This window comes from Dermochelys coriacea, chromosome 8 (genome assembly GCF_009764565.3).
Source record: "Dermochelys coriacea isolate rDerCor1 chromosome 8, rDerCor1.pri.v4, whole genome shotgun sequence".
Taxonomy (NCBI): domain Eukaryota; kingdom Metazoa; phylum Chordata; order Testudines; family Dermochelyidae; genus Dermochelys; species Dermochelys coriacea.
This window is the reverse complement of record NC_050075.1, coordinates 63,067,592-63,093,656: the sequence shown is the minus strand read 5'-3', so window position 1 is coordinate 63,093,656 and position 26,065 is coordinate 63,067,592. Positions and strand designations below refer to the sequence as shown.

Sequence of the window (26,065 nt, the reverse complement as noted above, 5' to 3'; positions counted from 1 at the left end):
AATGCCAGTTTGGCGGCCAATGGTGGCTAGAGCATGAAGGACAATTGTCCCTAGGCTCTCCTCCTCTGATGCTTGTGGAGTGGCTCATACAGCCACTCATGGTGCAACACTGGTGGGGCTGGCCTGTGCCTGAAGAGTGGCTTGATGGATTTGCACTTCAGCACAAGCATGTAGTTGCCAAGCAAATGGAGCATGGCTTGGGAGTCCTTCAGCAAATGGAGGGAGGGACTCATCTATTTTCACACGAAACAGTTTGTCACATTCAAGATCCTCTAACACTGAATACACCTCCTTCAGGATCTTTGCAGAAGAAGACCATCACTGTGACTTATCAGGGTAATGAGAAGAAATTGAAACTACCTAAGTGTAGCTGTAAGTATGAGCCACACTTCCACCAAAGCAGGGTATTCACTATCCAGAAAACTAAATCACATAGGAATGGTTAAATAAGATGTATCAAAAAGAAATTGATAAATACCAAAGCTCAGCCCCCACTAGTCCTAAAAACTGCAGCCCATATCTTGTACTAAATGTCAGGCTGATAAAAATCATAAAATTAAAAAAGCACAGTGACTAAGCCCACAGGAAATAAAACATAGCTGCTAGTCGAAGATTCAGTGAACATGCTGCTGTAAAAACTGTAAGGGAAATGCTTCTGAGTGTTTTGGAGAAAAGAGAAAGTAGGCAAAGTCAATTGCTAATGACAGAATATTAAAATTAAACACCCATAGAATATCTAATTCAGCATCCTTTTAAGTTCATTGAACTATGTCCAACGTACAAGGTAAAGCAAACATTTGCTTATTGCAGGTTGGGGAGGGTAAGTGGGAGGCAGTAGGAAAAGAAGCAAGGGTAACACCTCTTAGCTGAAATTCAAGTATTAATATCGTTGTGTTACATACATATTTGTATTAGCCAAATTGCAGTCACAAAACTTTGGGGTGTAAATCAGTTGCTGTGCATCATGATTCCAAAAATGGGTATCAAGTTAGTTGCAATTTCAGACATGGTAAAGAAAGCCAGCAATATATAAATGTTCTGTTTTACACAGGAAGTATCGAAACAAAATGCAGCCGCAACCTAAATCAGGGATCGGTAACCTTTGGCCCGCGGCCCATCAGAGAAATCTGCTGACGGGCCGGGATAGTTTGTTTCCCTGCAGCATCCGCAGGTTTGGCCGATCGCAGCTCCCAATGGCCGCAGTTTGCCATCCCTTGGCCCATTCCACTTCCTGCGGCCCTCATTGGCCTGGAACGGCGGACCATGGCCAGTGGGAGCTGCGATCAGCTGAACCTGCAGACACTGCAGGTAAACAAACCATCCCAGCCCACCAGCCGCTTTCCCTGACAGGCCACGTGCCAAAGGTTGCCAATCCCTGACCTAAATCATAGTTATTGTTATAAGTCTTAATTCACAAATTCAACTTCTCTCTTTCAAATTTTCCCTTTATATACCCTAACCAAATAATGTTAATGTATATTTATATTTTTTCACTCCTACCCACTTGTGTTTTAATCTAGGGTCTAAAGATGCAAAAAACATATTTGGCTCTTAACTAAATCATTAGACTTCTTTTATAGGCAAACCAAGGTGCAAACCTGGAACGATTAATGATTTCAACCCTTAGTTTCTTGGACCTGCTCTGAACAACAATACTTAATCCATTGGTGGTATGGTTTGTTGGCATATTGAAATTACTTGTCTGGGTTATATGTTGTGTGTTGTTACTAAATTATGGTTTTGGGGGAGTTTTTGTTGCAACAACAATATTTTTGCACACAAGAATGTGTACAATAATAAAAATATTAATAGTAAAATTTTTTCTTTGTGGTACCATACTGTGCTGAGTTCAGTCACAGACACCTGTGAGACTGTCACCTGACATGCTGAAGTTACCTCTGAGTCCATATTCTCCTGCCAGCTTGGGATTCCAGTACCCTGCCTTGTTGAGCCAGACATGCTAGCCTGCTGCAACATAGACCCAGGTCTGGTCCATGCCCCCAAAGAAACAGACTTAACTGAAAACCACTCAGGTTACCTGCCTCCAGCACCCAGTTCCCAATGGGATCCAAACCCCAAACAAATCCATTTTAATCTGTATATAGCTTATACAGAGTAAACTCATAAATTGTCCACCCTCTATAACACAGAGATATGCACAGCTGTTTGCTCTTCCAAGTATTAATCACTTTTATTTATTAGTAAACAAAGAGTAAGTGATTTTACTAAGTATAAAAAGGATTTAAATGGTTCCAAGTAATAACAGATAGAGCAAAGTAAGTCAACAAAGTAAGTCAACAAGCAAAATGAAGCAAAAACTATGCAAGTCTAAACCTAGTACATTAAGAAACTGTTTACAGGTAAAATCTCATCTTTAGAGATGTTCCAATAAGCATCTTTCACAGACTAGCCTCCTTTCTAGTCTGGGCTCAATCCTTTCCCCTGGTACAGTCCTTGTTCATTCCAGCAGACGACATTTTAGGTGGAAAGCAGGGGTGTTCTCATGACTGGCAGCCCCCTTTGTTCTGCTCCATGCCCTTTTATAGCTTTGGCACAAGGTGGGAATCTTTGGTCTCTCTGGGTCCTCCCGCCCCCCAAAGGAAAAAGTACCAGGTTTAAGATGGATTCCAGTATCATGTGATATGCTGGCCCACACTACACAGGAAGGCTTGCAGGTAAATAAACCCATTTACAACCAACTGTCCTAGTCAATGGGAGCCATAAACATTCTAAACTACCATTAATGGCTCAAACTTTGCATAATTACAATAGGACCGCAGAGTTATACTTCATATTTCTAGTTTCAGATACAAGAATGATACATGCATAAAATAGGATGAACGCACTCAGTAGATTATAAGTTTTGTAATGATATTTGTGATGGGGCAAGGCCAGATGGCTATAGAAAAGTAGTCTTATTGGGATCTGGGAAGTGGGTGGGCGAAGCCTGTCCACCGCTAAAGGATCCCGCCCAGCCTAAGAGGTGGATCTACAGGACCTAGATACCCAAAAAAATTCCGGGGGACAACTAATAAAATAACAGGGACAGGAGTGCAGTCAAAGGGTCAAACGAAGGGAACCGGACGGGGACACCGAGCAGAGAACCCCGGACAGCGCCCACTGCTCCTCAAAGACATCAAGGGAGTCAGAGGATGCCGCCCAGAGATACTCTGCCCGGATACGTGAACGGACCGAGGATCGGAAATAGGCCCCACAGTCACAGGAGACTCCATTGGCCAACCTCCTCACTCTGGTTTTGTAGATGGCCATTTCAGCTAGGGCCAGGAGGAGGTTGACCAGGAGATCCCGTGACTTTGTGGGGCCTCGGATAGGGAGTGCATAAATGAGAAGGTGAGGGGAGAAGTGCAATCAAAAACGTAATAAAATATTGGTGAGGAGCCAGAATAGGGGCTGCAGCCTGGCACACTCCAGGTATTCATGTGCCAGGGTATCCCTCACGCCGCAAAAGGGGCAGGTGTCTGGGATTGAAGTGAACCGCGCCAAGTACACGCCCATGCTCACGGCTCCATGAAGGAGCCGCCAACTGACATCCCTGGCGGGCCTTGGAACTAAGGTGGAATATAGGCTGGCCCACTGGGGCTTCTCACCCTCCAAAGGTGGCAGGAGGTCCCGCCATTTTGTATCAGGGCGGGACACGAGGGTGCGGGCGTGAAGGGTGTGGAGCACGAGCGTGTAGAGATGTTTTCTTGGCGCGGTTTGAAAGCAGACCGGCTGCATCTCATGCAGCCGGCTTCTAGTGGAAGGGGTGAAGGGGTCGGTTGGGTCCACGGGGCAGGGGTCCAATTAAAAGGTCCGGTGGGCCTGGGGTAATGGGTGGGTGAGGCGTGCCCTCATGCAGGACCCGGTCGAGATGAACCTGAGCAGCGGGCGGCAAAGCGGCCTTCACCTCCTGAAGTATGCGCCGGGGAGTACAAGGTCTGGAAAGCCCCATGCACTGAGCGAGCGTCAGGGGATCCAGCCAGTCTCCCCGGTCATAGTCCAGGAGGTCTCCGACTCTTGTGACCTCTGCCAGGATCAACCTCTGGCGCACCGAGCAGGACTCCGCCACCTGCACACGGAGCTGGGGGTTGTGTAGCAGGGGCTCCGGGAGGAGATCTGCCCCCTCGGTGGCCGCCACGGACCTGGTCGTTGTAAAGAGTTTCCAGGTCCGGAGGAGATCTTGGTAGAAGACCGGCAGCCCGGAGAGGTCTTGCGGAAGACCCCTTGGATGGAGACAAAGGAGCTGCCGGTCGTATCAGAGCCCTCGGAAGCGGCGTAGGAAGGCGTGCGCCAGCATGCTCCACACCGGACTACCTGCACCATAAAGGAGCCTCTGCAGGGTCTGGAGACGGAAGACATGGACCTGAGCGAGTAGACATTTTAGGCCCTGCCCTCCCTCCTCCAGAGATAGATGAAGAACCCCTGCAGGGACCCAATGCAGTCCTGACCAAAAGAACTCCAGAATCGATGTCCAGAGGTTGGCCAGGAAACCCGGGGCCGGGACCAGGGTGTTGAGCCAGTACCAGAGCATGGACAGGACTAGTTGATTAAGCACCAGTGCTCTCCCTCGAAGGGAGAGGCACCGGAGTAGTCCTGTCCATTTCCGTAGCCGCTCTATCATCCCGCCCTCTACATTCTGCCAGTTCTCCGGCGGAGAGGGATGCGTGGCAGAAAGGTAAACGCCCAGATAGAGCAGCGGACCCGTGCTCCACCGGATGGCCTGAAGCGCGGGTGGGAGGGAGCTCGCCTGCCGCCAGTCCCCTACTACCAAGTCAGAGCTCTTGACCCAGTTGACCCGCGTGGAGGAGGCTGCCGAATAGATGGCCTGGCAAGCCTCCACCCGCGCCAAGTCGCCCAGGTCCTGGACCACGAGGAGCACGTCATCAGCGTACGCCGACAGGACCAGCCACAGCTCCGGCTCCCGCAGCAGCAACCCTGTTAATCTCCTTCAGAGGAGACAGAGGAAGGGCTCGATCGCCAGAGCGTACAGCTGGCCCGAGTGGGGGCACCCCTGCCATACTCCTCGCCCGAAGCTGACCGGTTCGGTCAGGGTCCAGTTGAGCCTGACCAAACACTCTGCTCGGTCCCCAAGCGGTCCCGCTTCTCGAGGGTGATGTTAAAGTCCCCTCCCAGGACCAGGCACTCATGAGGTGCCGAGGAAGGCGGACGCCTGCTGATAGAATTGCAGCCGCTCCGGGCTCGCTGCTGGGGCATAGATGTTGACGAGGTTGACTACGAGTCCTTCCATGCAGACCCGGAGGTGCAGCAGGCGACCCGGCACAGCCTCGGCGACCCCCAGCACCTTGGGCCGTAGGCCCGGGGAGAACAGGGTCGCCACTCCAGCCGTACAAACTGTGAGATGGCTAAAGTAAACCCTGTCCCCCCCCCCAATCCAGCTGCCAGCTGTCTTCGGTGGTCGGATCCGTACGGGTCTCCTGCAGGAAAACCACAGAGTCCCCCACACTCCCGAAGGAAGGAGAGCACCTGGGACCTGCGGAGACCCATCCTACAGCTGCGGGTGTTCAATGTTGTGATGGTAAGAGGTGCCATGAGGAGGGCTGGGGAGGATCCTCGCTGGCAGGGATGCTCATGGCTCCCGGCGGGCTGCACAGCAGTCCGTGACCCACCCCGTAGGTGAGTAAGGAGTTACGGAAGAGGTGGACCTGCTGGTAGGCCGCGGCGCCCTGACTCCCGGTCCTTTTACCCTCCCCCATGAGGGCCCTTGTGGCCCGGAGGATTTGATTAAAGTCCCCCCATTGCTGGAGGGCAAGCTGTACTTTGTTGCGGGAGCCATGGACTTCTTCTAGAAACTCCCGCAACTCCTCTCGCAGCGCATGGGGGGCTGGGGTTACGGTCTCCTGATTACTCCCCGATGGGGCCCTTGGTACAGCCCCATGGCCCACCGAGACGGGCAGACAGGGTGCAGACGGGGCTCCTGATGGGTTGACCTGAATGCTGGGGCGATAGGGGGCAGCGGAGGGAGGATAGCAGCCCCTGGTAGGTCAGGACGGGTAAACACAAAGGCCGCTCCCTGGGGGTTATCTGTTGGCAAGGGGAAGGAGACAGCCCCAGGAGTGGCAATAACATCTTGGGATGTGGACGGGATAGGGACAGGGGCAGGGGCAAGGTTAGAGGTGAGATTTTGGGTGGGGAGAGGGCTCTCAGTGATGCCGGGTGCAGGCTCTATGTTGGATTTGGCAGCCACGGCATCAGGGCTGGACTCTCTTCTGTAGGGCCCTCTCCCGGGAAAGAGTCGAATGCTCCTCACCAGCGAGGGATGTCCCTGGTGGCTCAGGTTCCAGCCACGTGGCACTGGCCGTCGCCTCAACTGGCTCGGCGGCTCTCAGTGGGGTGCCCTCTGCAGCTAGGTTGATGGAGGAGTCCAGGGACTCCTCGGAGGTGGGAGCAGAAGCAATGGTTAGGGGGAGGGAACATGGGGAAAGGGGGGCTGGAGTGAGGTCGCCCAGATCGAGGCTCTCTGGCATAGGATCGTCCTCCCCCTGAATGACCGGGGTCAGACCCCCAGGGCCTTGATCTCCTCATATACAGACGGGAAATTGTTTTCCACTACCCCGGGATTCTTCCCGCTGGCACCTGACGTGACGATTGCTTCGGGGCACACTGGGGTTTCAGATGGTGCCTCGGGGGTCTTGGAGGGGAGGGACTCCCGTGGAGGGGAGATGCTGCCTTCCAGTGCTGCCAAGTCTTCCCCAGCCGGCTCTGGTGGATGGAACACACCCGTGGCTAGAGCGGAAAGCTTGGCATCAGTGCCCCCCTTCCTGGTCTTCCGGGGGGTCTCTGCATCAGATGAAAGGAGCGGAGCTCGAGCCTTCCGCTTGACCCGCTTCCCCTGGACTAGGGCCCAGCCCTCCATGGCATCATCCGGGGGCTGCCTAGCAGGAGTTGTGTCAGGGGGCAGAGGCAATGGCTCAGGGACTCGAGGGGGTAATGGTGGGGCAGCACAAGGGAGGGAAGATTCCCCTTGGGGCGGACCCTGTCCCATGCCCGGCAGTGTCCCTGCCGCAGCCTCCTTCACAGGCTCTGCCAGATTGCAAGCAGCGGGGGCGGGGCTCTCCCGCCTGTCTGGGCATAATTGGGGAGGTGCCCCTTGGACCCAAGCAGGAGCAATGGTGGACTGGGAAGGAGGAGGGGCGGTTTCAGGCGCCAGGCAGCCAGGGGCTTCGGCGATGACGGGGCCGGTGCCCTGCCGGGGCTCGGGGGTCCCGGATGCCCCTCCTTGCCGGGCCAAGGGGCAGTCCCTCCGGACGTGCCTCATCGCCCAGCAGAGGTAGCACCGGGCCTCCCCCGTGGAATAATGCACCCGGTAATGGGTCCCCTGGTAGGGGACTAGGAAGGACCCCTCCAGCGCCTCTCCGTCACGCGCCGCCAGTGGCAGTTGAAGCTGCACTTGCCGATGGAACGAGAGGACGTGACGGAGGGTGGGGTCTTTGCAGCCCAACGGGAGAGGGCTGATGACAGAGATGGTCTTTCCCAAGGTAGAAAGGGGGGGTAACAGGGTGGCATTGGGCAGAAAGGGAGGGACAGAGGTCAGGACCAGGCGGACGCCCAGGTCCTCTAGCGGCTCTAAGGGGACAAAGACGCCCCCCACCGCCAGGCCCTTTTCTACCGCCTCCTGGGTGGCGGTCTCCAATGTTAAGAAGAAGACGACCTTGCCATACATTTTGGAGGCCGCCACAATGGCCGTGGGCCCCACCACCCTCGCCAACGCCCGCACATAGGTCTCCACGTGGGGCGAGGCGGGCACCAGGAGGCAACGGACGGCGTGCTTCCTGGTCATGGTGGGAAAGGGGCCCCGGCCGCTATAGATGGTAGTGGAGGCGGTGGGCAGGAGAGATGACGTAGCGGGAGGCGGGGGGGCTGCCGCCACCTGGGCGTACGCCCTGGGGGCTGGGGGAGGGACACTCGCAGAGCTGGTGGAGGGAACAGCGGGGAGGGATGCCCCAGCCGGCAGTGGGGCCGAGGCATTGGGGGCAGCCCCTGCCATGGAGGGCCTGGTCGTCTTAGCAGGTCTCTTCCCTTTCTTTTTCCCCTGACCCTTCCCGCCGGCTGGGGGGGCTCCCCCCGAATCTGAGGGGTGAGAGACGTGGCAGCAGTGGAGGTCACCCGGTGCCCGTCGCTGCTGGTGCCCCAGGGGGGGCGGTGGCAGATGGTTCGGCAGCGGAGATAGAAGCTTGGGGGGGGGTGACGGAGGGGTCCCACCCGTCTCATCCCCCGCCATCATGAGCGAGGAGGAAAGGGGGGACACCAAAAGGAGGAGGGGAGAGGGGAAGCAGGTCGACCACTCCTCCCCGCTAGGTTGCAGGCAGGGGAGGAGGGTGCCAAGAGGGGTGGGCTGGATGGGGGGTAATCAGGGGTTAGGGGTCAGTCACTGACACAAGGTGGAATTCCCACTCCTCTTGGTGCACTAGGGGAGGGGGGGATACAACAACATTGGGGGTGCAGTGAAGAGGGTTGCAACTAAAATGGGGAATTGCACAAGCGCATGGGAGGGGGCATGGGCACACGGAGCGAGGGGCTCAGCGGTCTGGAGGTAGAACAGGGAAACCAAGGGGCTAGCTTCAGTGGCTGGGGCGGGGCAAACAAACAAAGGCTGCAGAAGGAAATGGGCGGGGCAGGCAAAGAAACTGAAGCTAGTACGGGGGCCTGGGGCACAGCTACAAGTGGCAAATGGGGCAGGTAGTAAAGGGCAAAGCTGGGGTGTAGGTAGCCCGGGAGGCAAAGGGTGGAAATAGGGCATGGCAAGCCAAGCAAGCAGCTGAGTCGAGAGGCAGGAGCTGAGGCAGATGGTATACAGCGGGTAGGGGTAGTGGAGGGGGCAGCGGTGGTGGTAGCAGTGGTGGGGACACACAGATGGATCGGGGGGCAGCTCCACGCCACACCCCCTGTGTCACTGGCAACACAGTCAAGACCCCCATCATAAGAGCACAGTTTGAAAATTACTCAGTCTTAGGCCCCCTCCACGGTGGTCTGCAAAGTCTCCAGGTGCTCCTCCACTGGTAGATGGGCCTCTTCTCCTCCTCCTCGGGCTTCAGCAGCTCCAGGCAGCAGCCTCCACAGCAGCAGCAGCTCCAGGAACTCCAGGTGCTGGTCCAGGCAGGCAGAAAGGTCCCCTCTCAGGTGGTGGTGGTGTCCACAACAGCAGTGTACATGTCTTTCTAAAAGATCAGCTACCTAGCTGATCCAATGAGGGTTCTTGGGCTGGAACCTGAAGTAGAGGGTGGGCCTGGGCTCCCCCTCCCCACCTTTGCCCCCCTTTTAATCACTAAGACTGGAAGACAACAGAGACTGTGAAAGGAAGGATAACTTCTCCTCACCTCCCTCACTAGCTTATGATAAAAATGGCTCAATAGACTGTGACCCTTGTCTCTAGAGAAAGAAGGGTTACGTGGAGGGTCACAGTGAGCCTCTGAGGCTAGTGAAATCAGTCAGGAAATGCGGGACCCACGGAGGCAAGGACAGAGCTTTGTCACAACTGGTGTGTGAAGTGGGATTTCGTTCACAGCGTGGCGGAAGAAAGAGGTTTTAAAAAAAGTGCACTGGGGTTTTGGATTTTGTTTGTTTGCTATATACCACAATGGAGGTGGTAAGAGCTCTGGTACAAGCCATGGCAGCCCAGCAGGAGGCCACCTGGGTTCAGGCAACAGGAGTCTATGTGGCTACAGCAGAAAACGAATCAATTATCAATGAGCCAGGCAACCCAAGATCGTGCCTTCTTGAGAGGTGGTGGACCAGCTGAAGATCCTCACCACCCAGGCCCGGGGGTCCGACGGGACACGAACCCTGAGGGCCATTGGTTGTCTACCAGAGATGACGTCAGGAGATGACATAGAGGCACATCTCCTCTCATTCAAAAGGACTGCTCAGCGTGAGGCGTGGCCCCGGGAGCAGTGGGCCAGCATTCTCGCCCATTTTTTGTGTGGAGCGGCCCAGAAGGCCTACTTTGACTTGCCTGCCACGGATGCCACTGACTATACCTGTCTGAAGGCAGAGATCCTAGCATGATCAGGGGTAATAGCAGCGGTAAGGGCCCAGAGGTTCTATGAGTGGAAATACCAGGAGAACAAACCCCCGAGGTCCCAGCTATTCGATTTCATACACTTCTCATGGAAGTGGTTACAGCCTGAGGCGTGCTGTCAGACCATTACATGTGGGGACTGCCTCCAGATTTCCGCAAATGGGTAGGCCAGAATGATCCATCCACGTACCATGAGATGATCACACTGGTAGAAAGATGGATGACAGCCAGGGAACTGACCTGACTACCCAAGGAAGGTCCCTTTCGAAGCAAGCACTGACCCCAACCCTGGCAGCCAAATCCCTGGGGAGTCCTAGGTGGAATAAGGGGGGGGCAAAAACCAGCGGGGTCCCCAGAAGGAAGGGATTGGCCCAAGTGGGGGGAACCCTGGGACTAAACCCCCCTAACCCCTGGGATAGGGGAGTGATTAAAAGCAATTATAGACGTTATGCATGTGGGGAGTGGGGACACATCAGCACAGTGTCCCAGCACCGAGGAGCCTATGCACTGTAACTTGGGGTATTGAGAGGTCCCATGCTTCCTTATCCACCTCGCGGGGGTCGCATTAGCCTCGCATAATTACACCAGGCCAGTGAGGATAAATGGAGTAGAAACTACAGCGCTTGTGGACTCAGAGTGCTATCACCCTCATATCGGGTAAGCTGGTAAAAAATAAATAGTCAGCTGCTACAAGCCAAATGTGTAGCGGTGAAGTGCATGCAGGGGGCCATGAGCCATTACCCCACCATCCCAATGAAGATAGGGGTTCAGGGAAACCTCATTAAGGTGACCATGGGCATAGTTCCTAAACTCCCATATCCTGTAGTCATTGGGAGGGACTATCCAGGGTTTGATAATTACTCCCCCTGGAGAAGCTGGAGGGAGGTGGGGACCCTGAGGACAGCAATTCATCACCGGGGGAATGTCAACCTGAGTGTCAACATTCACTAAGATTTCTCAGGATCTGTTCTCAGCCCCCTGAAAGACCAGAAGACAAAAAAAGAGAGGAAGTCAGCGAAGGCCTTGGGAACCTGGATCCTGACCCAGGGCCAGAAGACCTCCCTAGTAGGCAGATGGACGTTAGCAGCCAACAGAGAAACTTCCACCACAGAAGATGAGCCAGAAGCTGCCCCCAGCCATGACGGCGGCGAGCCATTGGAAGAAGCAGAAGCCAGCCCCTGGGAGCTTGGGCAGGTTAGTCCCGGGAGACAGACTTTTGGGTGGGACCAGGCGGAGGACCCCAGATATAGTATCAGGAAAGAGGTGGCAGAGATCGATGGGATACTCATGGATGGGAAGGTCCGGGGTCCTATCAAAAATAGTTAAGATACAAAAAAAAAAAAAAACACACTTGTTAACTATTTGATTTTCAATTTGTGGAACTTGTGTCATTCTGGAGGTTTGATTAGGAATAGTTAAGGAATTAAGTTATCAATTCAAAGCCAGTAAAAGACCATAACATCAAGTCCCACAATGCTGTACCAAGAAAGGGACAGGTCTTTACAAGTACTTAGCAAACACCACAAAATCCTCAAAGGGGACCCAAGCTAATGACAGCTCACAGCACCAGGTAGCTGACAGCATGGTTCGTCCCCTGAAGCAGCCGTGATGTCCTAACAGTTGCTTTGAGGCGACACCTGGCTAATTAAATGCAGACGCCCAAGTTCCAGCGTTTGTACCATGTGAAAGAAGCTGAGAAAACAGACTGATATAAACCTCCAAATGGTGAACTCTAACTCTGCAGTAGTTGTGGTCTGGAGCCCTTTGGTGTACTGGTGCAAGGACACTCTTTTGTGCACTGGTATCATCTTTGGGTCAATAAAATATCACTCTCAGTGGACAGTATGCTAAACTTGGGGAAGATTGAACATGGACAGTATTAAGTTTACTGTCATATTATATATACATATATTACACACACACACACACACACACACACACACTAAACAAACAAGATATATCTAAAAAAAGACATTGTGAAGGGACATACTAGTGCAACCCTGTCACCTTTAGTAACTTGGAAAAGGGTCCATCTTCAAATCAATAACTCTAGAGCAGCTACATCTATACCAGGCGTAGCAATGGGCACAGTATGACACAAATTAGTTTGCATACAACATACACATAACACCATCCTATAACTTTAAATGTGGGACCTTTTCCAATTCTAAGCAATAGCTAAATTGTATGGTTATTTACTGTTTTTAAAACAGGAAAAAACACTTGTTTAATTCAGGTATGGGGTCTGTAACTCTGCACCCTAATTAAGATTTATATTTAACTAAGATTATCTTTGCCTGTGTTCATTCCAGATGAGAATGCATTTGGTCACTTGACAGTTATCCACTCAGTACGTCACCTTGAAGACAATCTCTACAATAAATGCTGCAACGCACTTCCTCTAGTAAAAGCGGCAAAGAGTCCTGTGGCACGTTATAGACTAACAAACAGACATATTGGAGCATAAGCTTTCATGGGTGAATACCCACTTCATCAGATGCATGTACTGGAAATTTCCAGAGGTAGGTATAAATATGCAAGCAAGAATCAGGCTAGGGATAATGAGGTTAGTTCAATCTGGGAGGATAAGGCCCTCTTCTAGCAATTGGAGGTGTGAACACCAAGGGAGGAGAAACTGCTTTTGTAGTTGGCTAGCCATTCACAGTTTTTGTTTAATCCTGAGCTGATGGTGTCAAATTTGCAAATGAACTGAAGCTCAGCAGTTTCTCTTTGCAGTCTGGTCCTGAAGTTTTTTTTGCTACAGGCTGGCTATTGGCTAAAATTGGTTATTGTGTGTCCAGGGAGATTGAAGTGTTCTCCTGTAGGTTTTTATATATTGCCATTCCTAATATCTGATTTGTGTCCATTTATCCTTTTACGTAGGGATTGTCTAATTTGGCCGATGTACATAGCAGAGGGGCATTGCTGGCACATGGCATATTACATTGGTGGACATGCAGGTGAACGAACCGGTGATGGTGTGGCTAATCTGGTTATGTCCTTTGATGGTGTTGCTGGTGTAGATATGTGGGCAGAAATTTTTTACTCTTCCCAAAGCTTGAGATTTGGCCACAAACATTACACACTCATAAGTAAGGTGGCAGCCATTTTTTATACTTTTGTGAATGCCTGCAAAAATCTGGGACTTATTTTGGTACTTATACCACTGGGCTTTAGCTGTATCTTAGCAAGCAACATAGAAAAGTGTAAAAACATTTTGGAGCACCAACACTAGAGTCAAAAATGGCATAGATAATTTCAAATATCAGTATAACAATGTGTTTAGGTTCACTGCATCTATACAAGGTTTTGCCCCAATGTCATTTGAGAGCTATGAAATAAGCCTCCATAAATCAGTTTAATGGAAATTCTAATCAGCAACTGTTCTAACTTATAATCAATAATGGGTAACATCAGTTAATGGAAATCCATTTTGTACTGGATGACTTGTTTTCCTTTTATACAGAAAAAATAAAATAGTTTTTCATATTTCCACAAAGGATTGGAATTTAGATGTAGGCACCAACTCTAGATTGTTTCTTAAACTGTTTTCCCTTCATAGCTGGCTAACTATTATCCAAGTTTCAGAGGTACCAAACAAGTGGGAAATATCTGTACTGTCAGAATGGAGCACTGATTGCTCTTGGCATAGGTGGTCTTTTCCTAAACTTTCTATAGGCAATTTGTTGTTCTCCCTAAAAAACACTGTTCAGCATTGATGTGACAACACTGCATTTTGCCTCATTTCTCAAGGGTATGTCTTAGGATGGATAATTATTCTGTTTTGTACTTTATGAAACTGTTTTGATATAGATGCAATTATACAGGAATTATTAAATCGGTCTGCACAGTGACCCCAAACTCTGAGAGTGGTCTCTGCAGCAGCACTTGTGAGAAGGGACCTAACTATCCACAGGAATAGACCCTTTTGTCAATCATCATCAGAAGTGGGCAGACATCAGTGCGTGTGAAGAGAAATACCAGACACTTGTGGTGAAAGGGAGGGAAGAGGAGGAAAGGAGTAGATCTCTTAGAAGCTTTGAGAAATGAGATACAAAGAACTATCAAGGACTTTGTGGGGGTGAGGAGGGCAGGAGGAAGAAACTCAGTCAAGACTGCATGGAGGGAGTAGATACTGAATTTGTGTCTGAGAGCCCATCTGAATATTGTTATATCCCTGCTGAGATGTGTAGGATCCCAAAAGACTGAGTGTTTGAGGGAGAAAGGAGGGTTTTAGCAGCTGAAGAACTACTATCAGATCACTTGATCATAGCTCCAAAGCAGGAAGGGTTTGGGCTCCTACCATTTGTGTTTCAAGAGCAGGAAAGTGGGTTGTGGAAAGCAGGTTGAGGAAAGCAATTATACAGGCAGGGTTCCCGGATGCAAATTGTGGGTGTTGACAAAATGCCTTCTCCCCCCCCCTCAATCCCCCAAAACAATGTACCATCTGACATGGTTGACCATTTCCCTCAATGAAGTTTGGCCCCGTCATTGGCAGCATGTATTTTTGCCATTGTCATGGGTAGATGAAGGCCATGTGTATTATGATCCTGAATCATCTAATCTAACAGTAATACAGGGAACTTTAAAATACTAAGAGCTGGTGTGCTTTGCTGGAGCATTACTATCTTTTTTTATAGACACTAGCTATGCAATGTCTGTTTAATGTAAAGCATTGGGAATCATGAAAAGCTGTATAAAACTAACCCCACAGGAATTCAAGCATTAGAAGAGCCTGATCAGCAATTTCAGCAGCTCTCAAGAGACTTGCTTCTTCATTTTCAAGCACAGTAGTTTATATTATTCATCTTACTCCATTTGAGGGTGGGGGGAAGCGTATCCCATATCATCGCACCCATGCACAGCAAATAGAACTAAACCAGAGGGTACCAGAGATGACTTCTCACTCATTCCCTGGCAGCAATGATGATCAATTTGGCTGACCCAAGTCCAACTACTGTATATATAATTGTCATAAAAATCATCCTGTGCTTTTCCGCTATGCAAATTTTGCTGTTCTCAGAAAAACGTGATCCATCTTTCAACAGCAACCCTTAATCTATGGTTGAAGTTAAGCACACAGAACAAATATATTTAACGGCTTGTCAAGAGCTAACTGTAGCATATAACTAGCACTGTCATTTCCTAAAGCACAGAGTGATTGTTCCAAAAATATCTTAGAGGCAAAACTTACTTAAGGGGGGGAGACAAAGTTTCATATTTAAGGCCTCAATTGCAACTGCTAGCCCTACACCTCGCAAAAGGTTTGGGCAGAGAGATGGACTGCTCTAGGAAGCTCTTACAGGTAGAGTATCTAGGAGAGGCACAATTATTTCAGGACTTCATCTCCTATGATGAGGAAAGGGAAGGGGTAATATTAATCTTTCCTAGCCTCCCCTCCACAGACACAGCAATTGTGCTCTAGGCTGATTTATAGCCCCACCCTTCCTTCTCTTCCCCAGGACTTTGAGCTCATAGAGGGCAAGGATTGGGTTTATTTTTGGCCCTTTAACAGGGACACAAGAGGGTGGTCTCCTTGTGCCTTTTCTTGCCCCTTGCGAGAAAATGAGTTATTCTGAGAATTAAGTGTTTCCACAGTATTTAAGAATGTTAAACAGGCACAATCTGATTCTAAAAATCAATCAATGTATAAAGGGATTATCCAAGTGCTTTTAGGCCCAGTCTAACAAATAAATGTATAAGCATTCAGTCAGATGATCCCCATATGTTATAGTCTGTCATGTTGTGTCTACCTCCTTTGGCAACAAGAAAGGTAAGTTCTTGCTGTATGTAAGTGATTGTGACAGGTGTCCTTTGTATGAAACAAATAGAAAAATGTCAATGGTCATTTCACAAGAGGATTGGAAGACTTGTGGATAGGATAAAGTAAACCAGAGCAGCTTATTAACATTCATGAAGATCCAATAAGTAAGTTAAATCACATGTATAACCATTGCAGCCTGACACAAAACTTGTGTCCTCATAAGCCCATATACTTACTAATAGTTCCTAAATGATGCATTTCTGTGGCTAAATGCAATACCACACAGAGGCTTCAGTGTAAGAAGCTCCCAAGTTCAAAGGTAACTTTGTATCTTTGGTACTTGTGTATCTGGCTTTAAAAACAAACAAAAAAAAACCATACACGGATTAGCATGTACACTTAGTTACATATTAGGAGGCACAGACTGATCTAGTGCAGCAAGATAGCACCTGAACCAGACTCAAGACCTCTAGAAAACTGGTTCTGGATGTGCCAGGAACTCATTCTGTGTCCCTGGAGAGAACCTACTTGTATCTTCATTTTGAAGATTAACGTTTCTATGGTATTTTGAAAATGCAAAGTGTTAAGGACATTTGTGAACCAGTAGATTCTCACCCAGAGACTTTGGCAGACCAATGTGACTTTACCTTCTGGCTAAACCCCAAATTCCACAATGGCAAATGTTACCATTGCCTGGTGGGCCAAGATGATCTGACTCCGCTGTGTGTGGTGGGGAGCGGGGTGGGGAGGAAAGATGTCAGAAAGAATGTAGGAGTACTTATAAAAAGGATATTTTGATTATCATTATCTACACCCAAAGTCTTCAGCCACAAACTCTCTGACCTCTAAGGTAAATCCAAAATTTCCTAGATAAGTAGGTCCCAATGTGTGCCCAACTCTCCCCAAACTTAATAACTCCTCCCCACCCCAACGAGGTGATTTTCTCTCTTCCTGCCCTTTTCTTGAACCGTTTCCCCCTTCGCATTCCTTCATCATTGCAGTCTTCTTGGGTGTTGGCTCTCCCTTCTCTCTGACCTTGGAATGAGCTGGATCTGACTTAGAGACCTCAGACCCCTCCTACTCCTTAGCTGCCTCCAAGAGGAGTTATAAATTGGAGTCTGCTGTCTTTTCCTCCCCTCTCCACCATTACAGTTCACTATCACAACATATATGGGACACTAACAAATGTAATTTCAACAAGCGAGAGACAAAATGGTTGTACAATAGAACAATATTTTTCTGGGTAGATTAACACTTGTTTTTAAACTATATCTTTTAAAGTTAGGTAATCAGGTCATTATTAATATAACACATGGGCTTTTGAAAATAACGGCACAAATCATAGTTATACAGATACAAAGAGGAAATTGACTGATTAAGACCAAAGAACATTTTGAAGTCTTATATCCTCAAAAGACAGTAATGTATTTTATTAATGATGGTTAATACTTTATCAGCTCTGTATGGCATGGATTGTTTTCCCGTTTTGCCAGCTCAAGGATTGATACAAGAGGATCTCTCTGTCCAGGGATAATTGGGAAATGAACCGTACTGAGGCACAGCCTCTCATTAATGGCTTATCTTCACTGCAAAATTAGTCATCGCAACTGCACTAAAACACAAGTGTGATGGTGCCTTTAATTCACATTAGCTAGGCCTATCAGGGGGTATAGACAAAAACCCCAGTGAGCACAATTTATCTTCTCTCTACAGAGTGGAGGTAGGCTGCCACCACACTAGGGCCAGTAGTCCTCCAATGGTTTCTCACAAATTCTCCCCCTGTGCCCAGGAAGGACAATCGTAGCTCCTATAATTAACTGGGAAAGAATTAATAGAATAGCTCCATTTACTGCAGCATTAAGAACAAAGGGGAACTAGGTTAGTTGAACAAAGGGTAGCTAGACCAGCTGGAGAGGAGTAATGTAAGCATAGGTAATCAAATTAACTCTGCAATGAAGACATGGCCTTAATGTGAGTGTAAGGTACTTTTGTAAAAGGGTATTTAGGCAAATGAGAATCAGGCCCAATGTATTTTTAAGTCATTTTATAGTTTTAAAATCATCAGGTGATTTAGGATTTGATCTTACTTTTTTGACAGTGCTACTCATGAACCAGTCTCCCTCTCCCTGTGTGCCAAGCACCAGTTCTCCTCTCTCTTTTCTGTCATCGAGGCTTCCCTCAGTCACCTTCCAGGACTCTGCTTCAGTGTCTCAGTCTTAGAGTTGTCTGGAAAACAGGATTTGCACCCCATGAGAAATTCTGATTTTTTTTTATCCCTATCCTGGGGTAAAAAGCCACTATCAAATATTTTCATGAGAGAACATTTTTAAAAATCTATTTGGAACCAAAATGAACAACATTTTTGACCAAGAGTTTTCTTGTCAAACTTAATTTTTTTTAGGGGAAGGGGAAAAAAAAAAAAAAAAAAAAAAATCAGTAAACCAGCTCTGCTCAACCATTTGTACACTACTTGTGAACCTAATTCTGAAAAGCAATGAACATTCAACTCTTGGGGGAGTCAGTGCTAATGAAGAATTCACAGGTTCTAATATTTCAAGATGGTTGAGGCAAAGAATTTTCTCTTTTGTGCTGTCTGAAAAAGATACACAGACACCTCTAGTGCTAGGTCAGTTATTCAAATATCCTTATTAAACTTTGAATTATAATTCAAGCCTCGTCATCATAGGGAATAGAGTAATCCTTGGTTAATTAGGGAAACTGCCATCAGCACGATTTCACTTTGTTGCAGTAAGATGGGAAGTTATATTAAAAAGAATAATTTTTCCTAGGTGCAGAGAAAATGAAACAGGTTTAGAGAACCAGTTTGACAAAAGAATTCCCAGATGTCTAAAAAGTATTGAAGCATAAAAAAAATGCTAATATGTACTCTGAACAAACAATATCATACTCTATGCTGAAATCCACAGGTACCTGAGGGGATATCTAAAAGCTTCCTAAATACTTACCAAAAAAAGGCACTTACATATGCTTTTCTCAGCTAACAACAGGTTGCACTATAGTGACTTTTCATTTTAAATTTCAAAGAGCTCTGTGTTGAACCACCACGTTGGATACATTTCAAATGCATTTTTGAGAGGGGATGGGAATGTATTTAAACTTATTAAAAACCTGAATGCAGAGATTTAAACTACAGATAACAAAGATAAGAATCATTCCAGACTGGGATAAGATTTAAAACAAAAACCTACAAACCAAATAGACTACAGAGAAACCACCTTAAGAAGAATACTATGTCTGGCCACAACATATGTAAAGTATTTTCCTTGTGAAGGCCACTGGTTGTTAAATTATAAATCCCTTGAATAAATTTGGTACTACCTGATATGCTATTATGCTGTAAAAATTGATTTTTTTCCTGATATCACAACATTCCATCACAAGGTAACAAGTTTGTTGATTAGCTCACTTTGAAGTTTAGACTTAGATCTCTTCAGATCAAGGGATCTGGCATCACTGCTGATAATATACTAAGGATATTTCAAAGTGTATAGGTCTGTAATAATCAATTAGTCTGTGGATGTCACCATTATCCCACAGAAGGGCTGCTGGAAATTTTTAACACTTATTAAATGTGGCTTGAAATATGAAAACAGTATGTGTCTAGAGTTATTGAAACAAGTCTGGCAACTGCCCTGAAAAGAATTTAGACAGGATGGTATGCTTACTGAACATACAGGGAATACTCAGTGCCTTTGTTTAATAGGATTTATCTTCTTGCCATTGAAAACAGCATTGCAACATGCAATTTTAAAATCGCAAAACCCTGAGAAGATAAAAAAGTCTTGAAACACTTTGCTACTGAAGAGCATGTCACATACTGTGTTTATAAACCAGCACATAGCTTATTTCTTTTGCTGAAGGGAATGAGCATCCAGCTACAGCCTAGAAGAGAGAGAGATCGATCAAGGAAGTTTTTGAATTGTTCAGATTGGTACAAGGAAGAATAAATAAAAGTGATGTGAAAGTTACACAAAAGAAAGTTTCCGATAACTATCAGAAAAGATTTCCAGAAAGTTGTCTATCCAACAGAAGTGGTGAAAATGCCATCCAGTAATGTGATGGTCCAAACACTGGAAAAATATATTGAAGGGGACAACACTACACTGATAGGGAGACAGACTAGAATGTTCCTCTCTCCTAATAAGTTCTCACTCTAATTTTGTAAGGACCCAATTTTGTCATCTTTTATTCATTTCAAGTAGCACCTTAACATGACTCAGAGACCTGGAGAAATTGTGAAAGCCTTTATGAGAGTTCTATATAAACAAATGAAGAATCAAGATTTTGGTAATGTAAGGAGGAACTCCAAAGGTATTATAGTAGTTGAGATTTTACACAAGGAACTTTCAGAAAAAGATCACAGCTAGTGTCTGAGCCAGCTCTGGAACTAGCCATACAACTGGCACATTCATCTGAGCTGGGAAGAGTGAAGTTACCCAGCAAGAAAGTAATTGCTGTATAATTTTGACAAGCTTTTAGTGAAGCATGGGATGTACAGAGCCCAGGAAGTACTACCAAAAATAGTTCTGTAAATATCCTTTCAAATTTTGAAACAAGTTCACTTTGAATGTATTTATACCTCTTATGTGTTCACATTAAGAAAAAAGGGTGCCCCATGCATGTATTTGTTGAAGGAGGTTGTGGAATAGTATTTCCTATAAAACAAGAGGATATGGAAACCTGTAGTGCACCCCAACCAGAGCCAGGAAACGACGACATCCTGGGCTCAAACATTATGCCCACAAACTTCTCAACCAACATGAAGCAGTTTGTGGCACCACATGGCTCTACAAGCAGCATTAAAAATGCACCAAGATGCATGACCCACATTAGCTGCAAGTTTGGCAGCAGTGTTTCAATTGAGCATAAGCTTTCGTGAGCTTCAGCTCACTTCATCCAATGAAGTGAGCTGTAGCTCATGAAAGCTTATGCTCAAATAAATTTGTTAGTATTTAAGGTGCCACAAGTCCTCCTTTCCTTTTTGAGAATACAGACTAACATGGCTGCTATTCTGAAAAATGTTTCAATTGGGACGGCATCTCCTGAATGGGATGGACCACCATGAGCAACAGTATAACACCAGCGTTCCACATTAGCTACATGTTTCAGTCCACATATAAAAGTCAAAATATTGGTTAAGCTATTTGAAGTCCCAATATATCCAGCTACACACTCAGCCCGGCAGAAGAGTCTATCCTCTTTTTGACTCTGTTTTTGCCCCACCACCCCCACAAACATGATACAGTTCTGCAGTGATCTGGAAACCTACTTTTGCCATCTCAGACAAAGGATACCCTCCCATCAACAGCACAAGAAGAAGAACTCCACATGGACTCCTCCTGAGGGTCAAAAAGACAGTCTGGACCTAGACATAGAATACTTCCGCTGATGTGTACAGGCAGAAATAGTGAAAAAACAACATCCTTTGCCTCATAACCTAAGTCGTGCAGAATGCAACGCCATCCACAGCCTCAGAAACAACCCTGACATTATAATCAAACAGGCTGATAAAGGAGGTGCTGTCATCATGAACAGGTCTGACTACCAAAAGGAGACTTCCAGACAACTCTCCAATACCAAATTCTACAGGCCACTTTCCTCAGAGCCCACTGAGGAATACACTAAGAAACTGCACCATCTACTCAGGACACTCCCTACACTAACACAGGAACAAATCAACATAGAATAACCCCTGTCGGGGCTCTCAGGGTACTACTACCCAAGATCCACAAACCCGGAAAACCTGGATGCCCCATCATCTCGGGCATTCGCACTCTAACTGAAGGACTGTCCGGATATGTGGACTCTCTACTCAGACCCTATGCCACCAGCACTCCCAGCTATCTCCATGACACCACTGAATTCCTGAGAAAACTACACTGCATTGGTGATCTTCCAGAAAACAACATCCTAGCCACCATGGACGTAGAGGCTCTCTACACAAACATCCCACACACACAGATTGAATACAAGCTGTCACGAACAGTATCCCTGATGATGCCACAGCATAACTGGTTGCTGAGCTCTGTGACTTTATCCTCATGCACAATTATTTCAAATTTGGTGACAGTATATACCTCCAAACCAGTGGCACAGATATGGGCACCCGCATGGCCCCACAATATGCCAACATTTTTATGGCTGACCTGGAACACTTCCTCAGCTCTCATCCACTCACTCCCCTTCTCTACCTACACTTCATTGATGACATCTTCATCATCTGGACCCATGGGAAGGAAACCCTGGAAGAATTCCACCAGCTTCCACACCACCACCAATCTCAGCCTGAGCCGATCTACACGGGAGGTCCACTTCCTAGACACCACGATACAAATAAGTGGTCACTTTAATACCACCCTATACCGAAAATCCACCGACCACTATGCCTACCTTCATGCCTCCAGCTTCCATCCTGCACACACCACACTATCTATTGTCTACAGCCAAGCACTGAGGTACAACCGCATTTGCTCCAACAAGACAGAGACCAACATCTACAAGATCTTCACCAAGTATTCTCAAAACTACATACCCGCACAAGGAAATAAGGAAACAGATCAACAGAACCAGACATATACCCAGAAGCCTCCTGCTGCGAGACAAGCCCAAGAAAGAAACCAACAGAACTCCACTGGCCATCAGATACAGTCCTCAGCTAAAACTGCTCCAATGCATCATCAGTGATCTACAACCCATCCTGGACAATGATCCCTCACTTTCACACACCTTGGGAGGCAGGTCAGTCCTCACCCACAGACAACCCGAAGCATATTCTCACCAACAATGACACACTGCATCCTAGTAACTCTAACTCAGGAACCAATCCATGCAACAAACCTCGATGCCAACTCTGCCCACATATCTACACCAGTGACACCATCAAAGGACCCAACTAGATCAGCCACTCCATCACCGGTTCATTCACCTGCATGTCCACCAATATAATATATGCCATCATGTGCCAGCAATGCCCCTCTGCTATGTACATCGGCCAAACTAGACAGTCCCTATGTAAAAGGATAAATGGACACAAATCAGATATTAGGAATGGCAATATACAAAAACCTACAGGAGAACACTTCAATCTCCCTGGACACACAATAGCAGATTTAAGGTAGCCATCCTGCAGCAAAAAAACTTCAGGGAGAGAAACTGCTGAGCTTCAGTTCATTTGCAAATTTGACACCATCAGCTCACAATTAAACAAAGACTGTGAATAGTTAGTCAACTGCAAAAGCAGTTTCTCCTCCCTTGGTGTTCACACCTCAGCTGCTAGAAGAGGGCCTCCTCCTCCCTGATTGAACTAACCTCATTATCCCTAGCCTGGTTCTTGCTTGCATATTTATACTTACCTCTGGAAATTTCCAGTACATGCATCTGATGAAGTGGGTATTCACCCATGAAAGCTTATGCTCCAATGTGTCTGTTAGTCTATAAGGTGCCACAGGACTCTTTGCCGCTTTTAAAGTCCTAAATAATATACCAGGCTACATGAGATCTACTCCTGCTAAAATGATCTTGTTTCCAGTCCCTGGAATACTTTCCAAAACCAGTTTAGGGCCCATATCTACAGAACTTGCACCCAAAAGCAGCCCACCATAGCTCTGATTTGGATATCAAGTATAATATTAGGTGATCAATCATTGCCAATGATGGGTGGCCTTTACAGACTGCAGTTTGCCCCAGTGACAGGGCTAGATAACGACTGGCAGTAGCCACTGAGGCAAGGTGGGGGTAGAGGGTTGGGTGTTCCCCTGGGAGGGGAGACCCAGCGTGTGGGGTTACTGTGGTGGGGCAGCACCCCAAGGTACCGGTCACCGGGGTCTAGGAGGGACATGGGGCCTAAGGCAGGTGAGACACCAGCCTGCAAAGGGTGCTCCAAGCTGGACAAGAGCTAATTTCCAAGATGACCAGGAGCAGGCACCATGCCGGTGAGTCTCACTTTGCTGCAGTCCAAAAGAACCGTCTGAACTCCTTTCTAAAGTGTGAAAGCAGATCAAAAATAATAGAATTATGCCACAACATAAAGGCAATTGGGGGAAGGGATAGCTCAGTGGTTTGAGCATTGGCCTTCTAAACCCAGGGTTGTGAGTTCAATCCTTGAGGGGGCCATTTAGGGATCGGGGCAAAAATTGGGGATTGGTCCTGCTTTGACCAGGGGGTTAGACTAGATGACCTCCTGAGGTCCGTTCCAGCCCTTATAGTCTAAGATTCTATAAGGCTATTAATTTCAGTCATATAAAAGTTTGGGATTTACAAGTTTAGACACAGATAAGTGGCAGTAATTCTGCTGATTTATCTATATGGACAAGTCCTACTACTTGTTATGTGTTTGTTTTATAAGATAATTCTCACCCCACCATGGATAGAATCTCCTATAACAGGCTATATTCAAACCAAAACCCTAGATGTAAAGAACTCTATCATAATGCTAATTACTTAAACCATGCAATCCTCTCCATCAATGTTATCTTCAGTTAGGCATCACTGAACAAAAACAAAAAGATCAGTCTTCAAGAAAAAATACATTTAGAAGTGTCTTGAGTTTGCATATCTGAGCTTCGCCAGGAAAACACACCACTTAGATCTCAAATAGTGTCACGCAATAGGATTCTCTCCACCAGCCCTTTCCTCTGCCACCCTTGTCATTGTTTCTGAACCCTTGCCTTAAGCTCATTATATGCACAGAAATAGTTTCTATAGATATAAAGGGCATCCTACCTTTCTGTTGGCAGCGGTACCCATGCCTTAGTTTCCCCTCACTGGTCCACAGACTCTGCTGGTAGAATGACTTAATCCTCTAGGGAAACAAAACCTCTAGAGTATACAACAGACCAAACAGAAATATCTTCTCACATTGGATCCATAAACAGTCCTTTACTCTTTGATTACAGGGTTCCCACTCTTCCAAAAAGGCGCTACTGAGATGCAGTGGCCATCTACTTGAAATGTCCATTTCATTTTTCCCCTCATGTTTTTTTTTTCTTTAAAGCCAAGGTCAATTAAACCAAAGGATAGGCAAAACAACAGACTTTGCTGTCTATCTTGACTCAGCAGTTCTTCCCCCACACTAGGATTGCAGTAGACCCTCCTGTAGGGCATTCAGACTTATATTGCCTCCCAGAAAAGGAAACTGCTCACACCTGTTGTCTCTCCAAACTAGAAAGAGAAGGAACATGACAATTTATGTTCCTCCCATAGCAAAAGCCAAAGCCGTTTAATTCTGTCTCACCTGCCTTCTGAGCCCAGATGTAAACTCTTTCTTTAATTAGCTAGCACAGCAGGCCCTCTATCTATCTTTCTTTGTAGGGGATTAACCACTTCCCTGCCTTATCCAGTATGGTGTATGATCACTCCCAACACATTCTCTTTCTCAATAGACTAAGATTGCAGCATAGTGATCACATTCTGAACATTGCCTTAAGTTTCCATTTGCTTTCTTGCCTTTTAAACTGAGCATATTTTGATTTTAACCACAGAGACAGAAATAAGCCAATACAAGAACTCACATTTCAGAAGACATGCATTAGATAAAAAGTGTTTCTTTCTTCTTGTATGTTTATAAGATTCTGTGGGGTCTTGGAGTGGTGCTGTTTTGTAGAGACTTTGGTCTGTATCCACAAAGGGACTTAGGTGTTGTGATGATGACAGCTGGTGTAAATTGCCATAGCTCCATTAACTTCTGTTGATCTATGCTAATTTATAGCATCTGAAGATTTTTCCAGGATCTGTCTTTGAAGGCAAAACCTGAGAACCTCACTGATCTGGTTGAAAAGTATCCTTTAGTCACATACCTCTACCCCAAATAAAGTAACAGTACAATCTACCACTCGGATCTAGCACTAAGCCCATCTCTCATCTGCTGAAAACAAGAACTTGTAGAGAACAGACAAGGAACGCTTCCCATCATCTGTAAAGCTATTTACAGTAAACTAATGGCTGTAGATCAATGTCAATATCAAACAGAATCCTTCTATGGGTAAGAAAATGGTGAACACACAAACAGTGCCTACTGAGATTGGAATTTAGAGCAGCTGAGATAAAACAAATGGGAGCTTAAACCCCCCTCAAAAATGTAAAAAATTAAACCACTAATATTTCACATAGTGGAATTCATTTGTAAATACAAAGGGCATTTGCAAAACAATTTCAGAGGCATTACAATTTCCTTAAATTTCTCTAACTAGTCGTGGTGGATTAGAATAGATAGTATAGAAAATAAGAGGAGCTTATAAACCATGCTT

At 46.9% G+C, this 26,065-nt stretch overlaps 1 protein-coding gene across 3 annotated transcripts in view; it reads right to left on the bottom strand.

Annotated features, from left to right (window-relative positions):
• Positions 1 to 25,481, bottom strand: part of LOC119860397 (beta-1,3-galactosyltransferase 2-like) — a 167,778-nt gene extending 142,297 nt beyond the window's left edge. For 2 of the 3 annotated variants that reach the window (XM_038414051.2, XM_043490904.1), the window contains exon 1: positions 25,331 to 25,481. The gene's annotated coding sequence lies outside the window, so the exon portion shown is untranslated. Of the gene's footprint in view, positions 1 to 24,542; positions 25,044 to 25,330 lie in introns of those variants that run through there. The other variant, XM_043490903.1, reaches the window with a different exon arrangement.
• Positions 25,482 to 26,065: the final 584 nt, after the last annotated feature.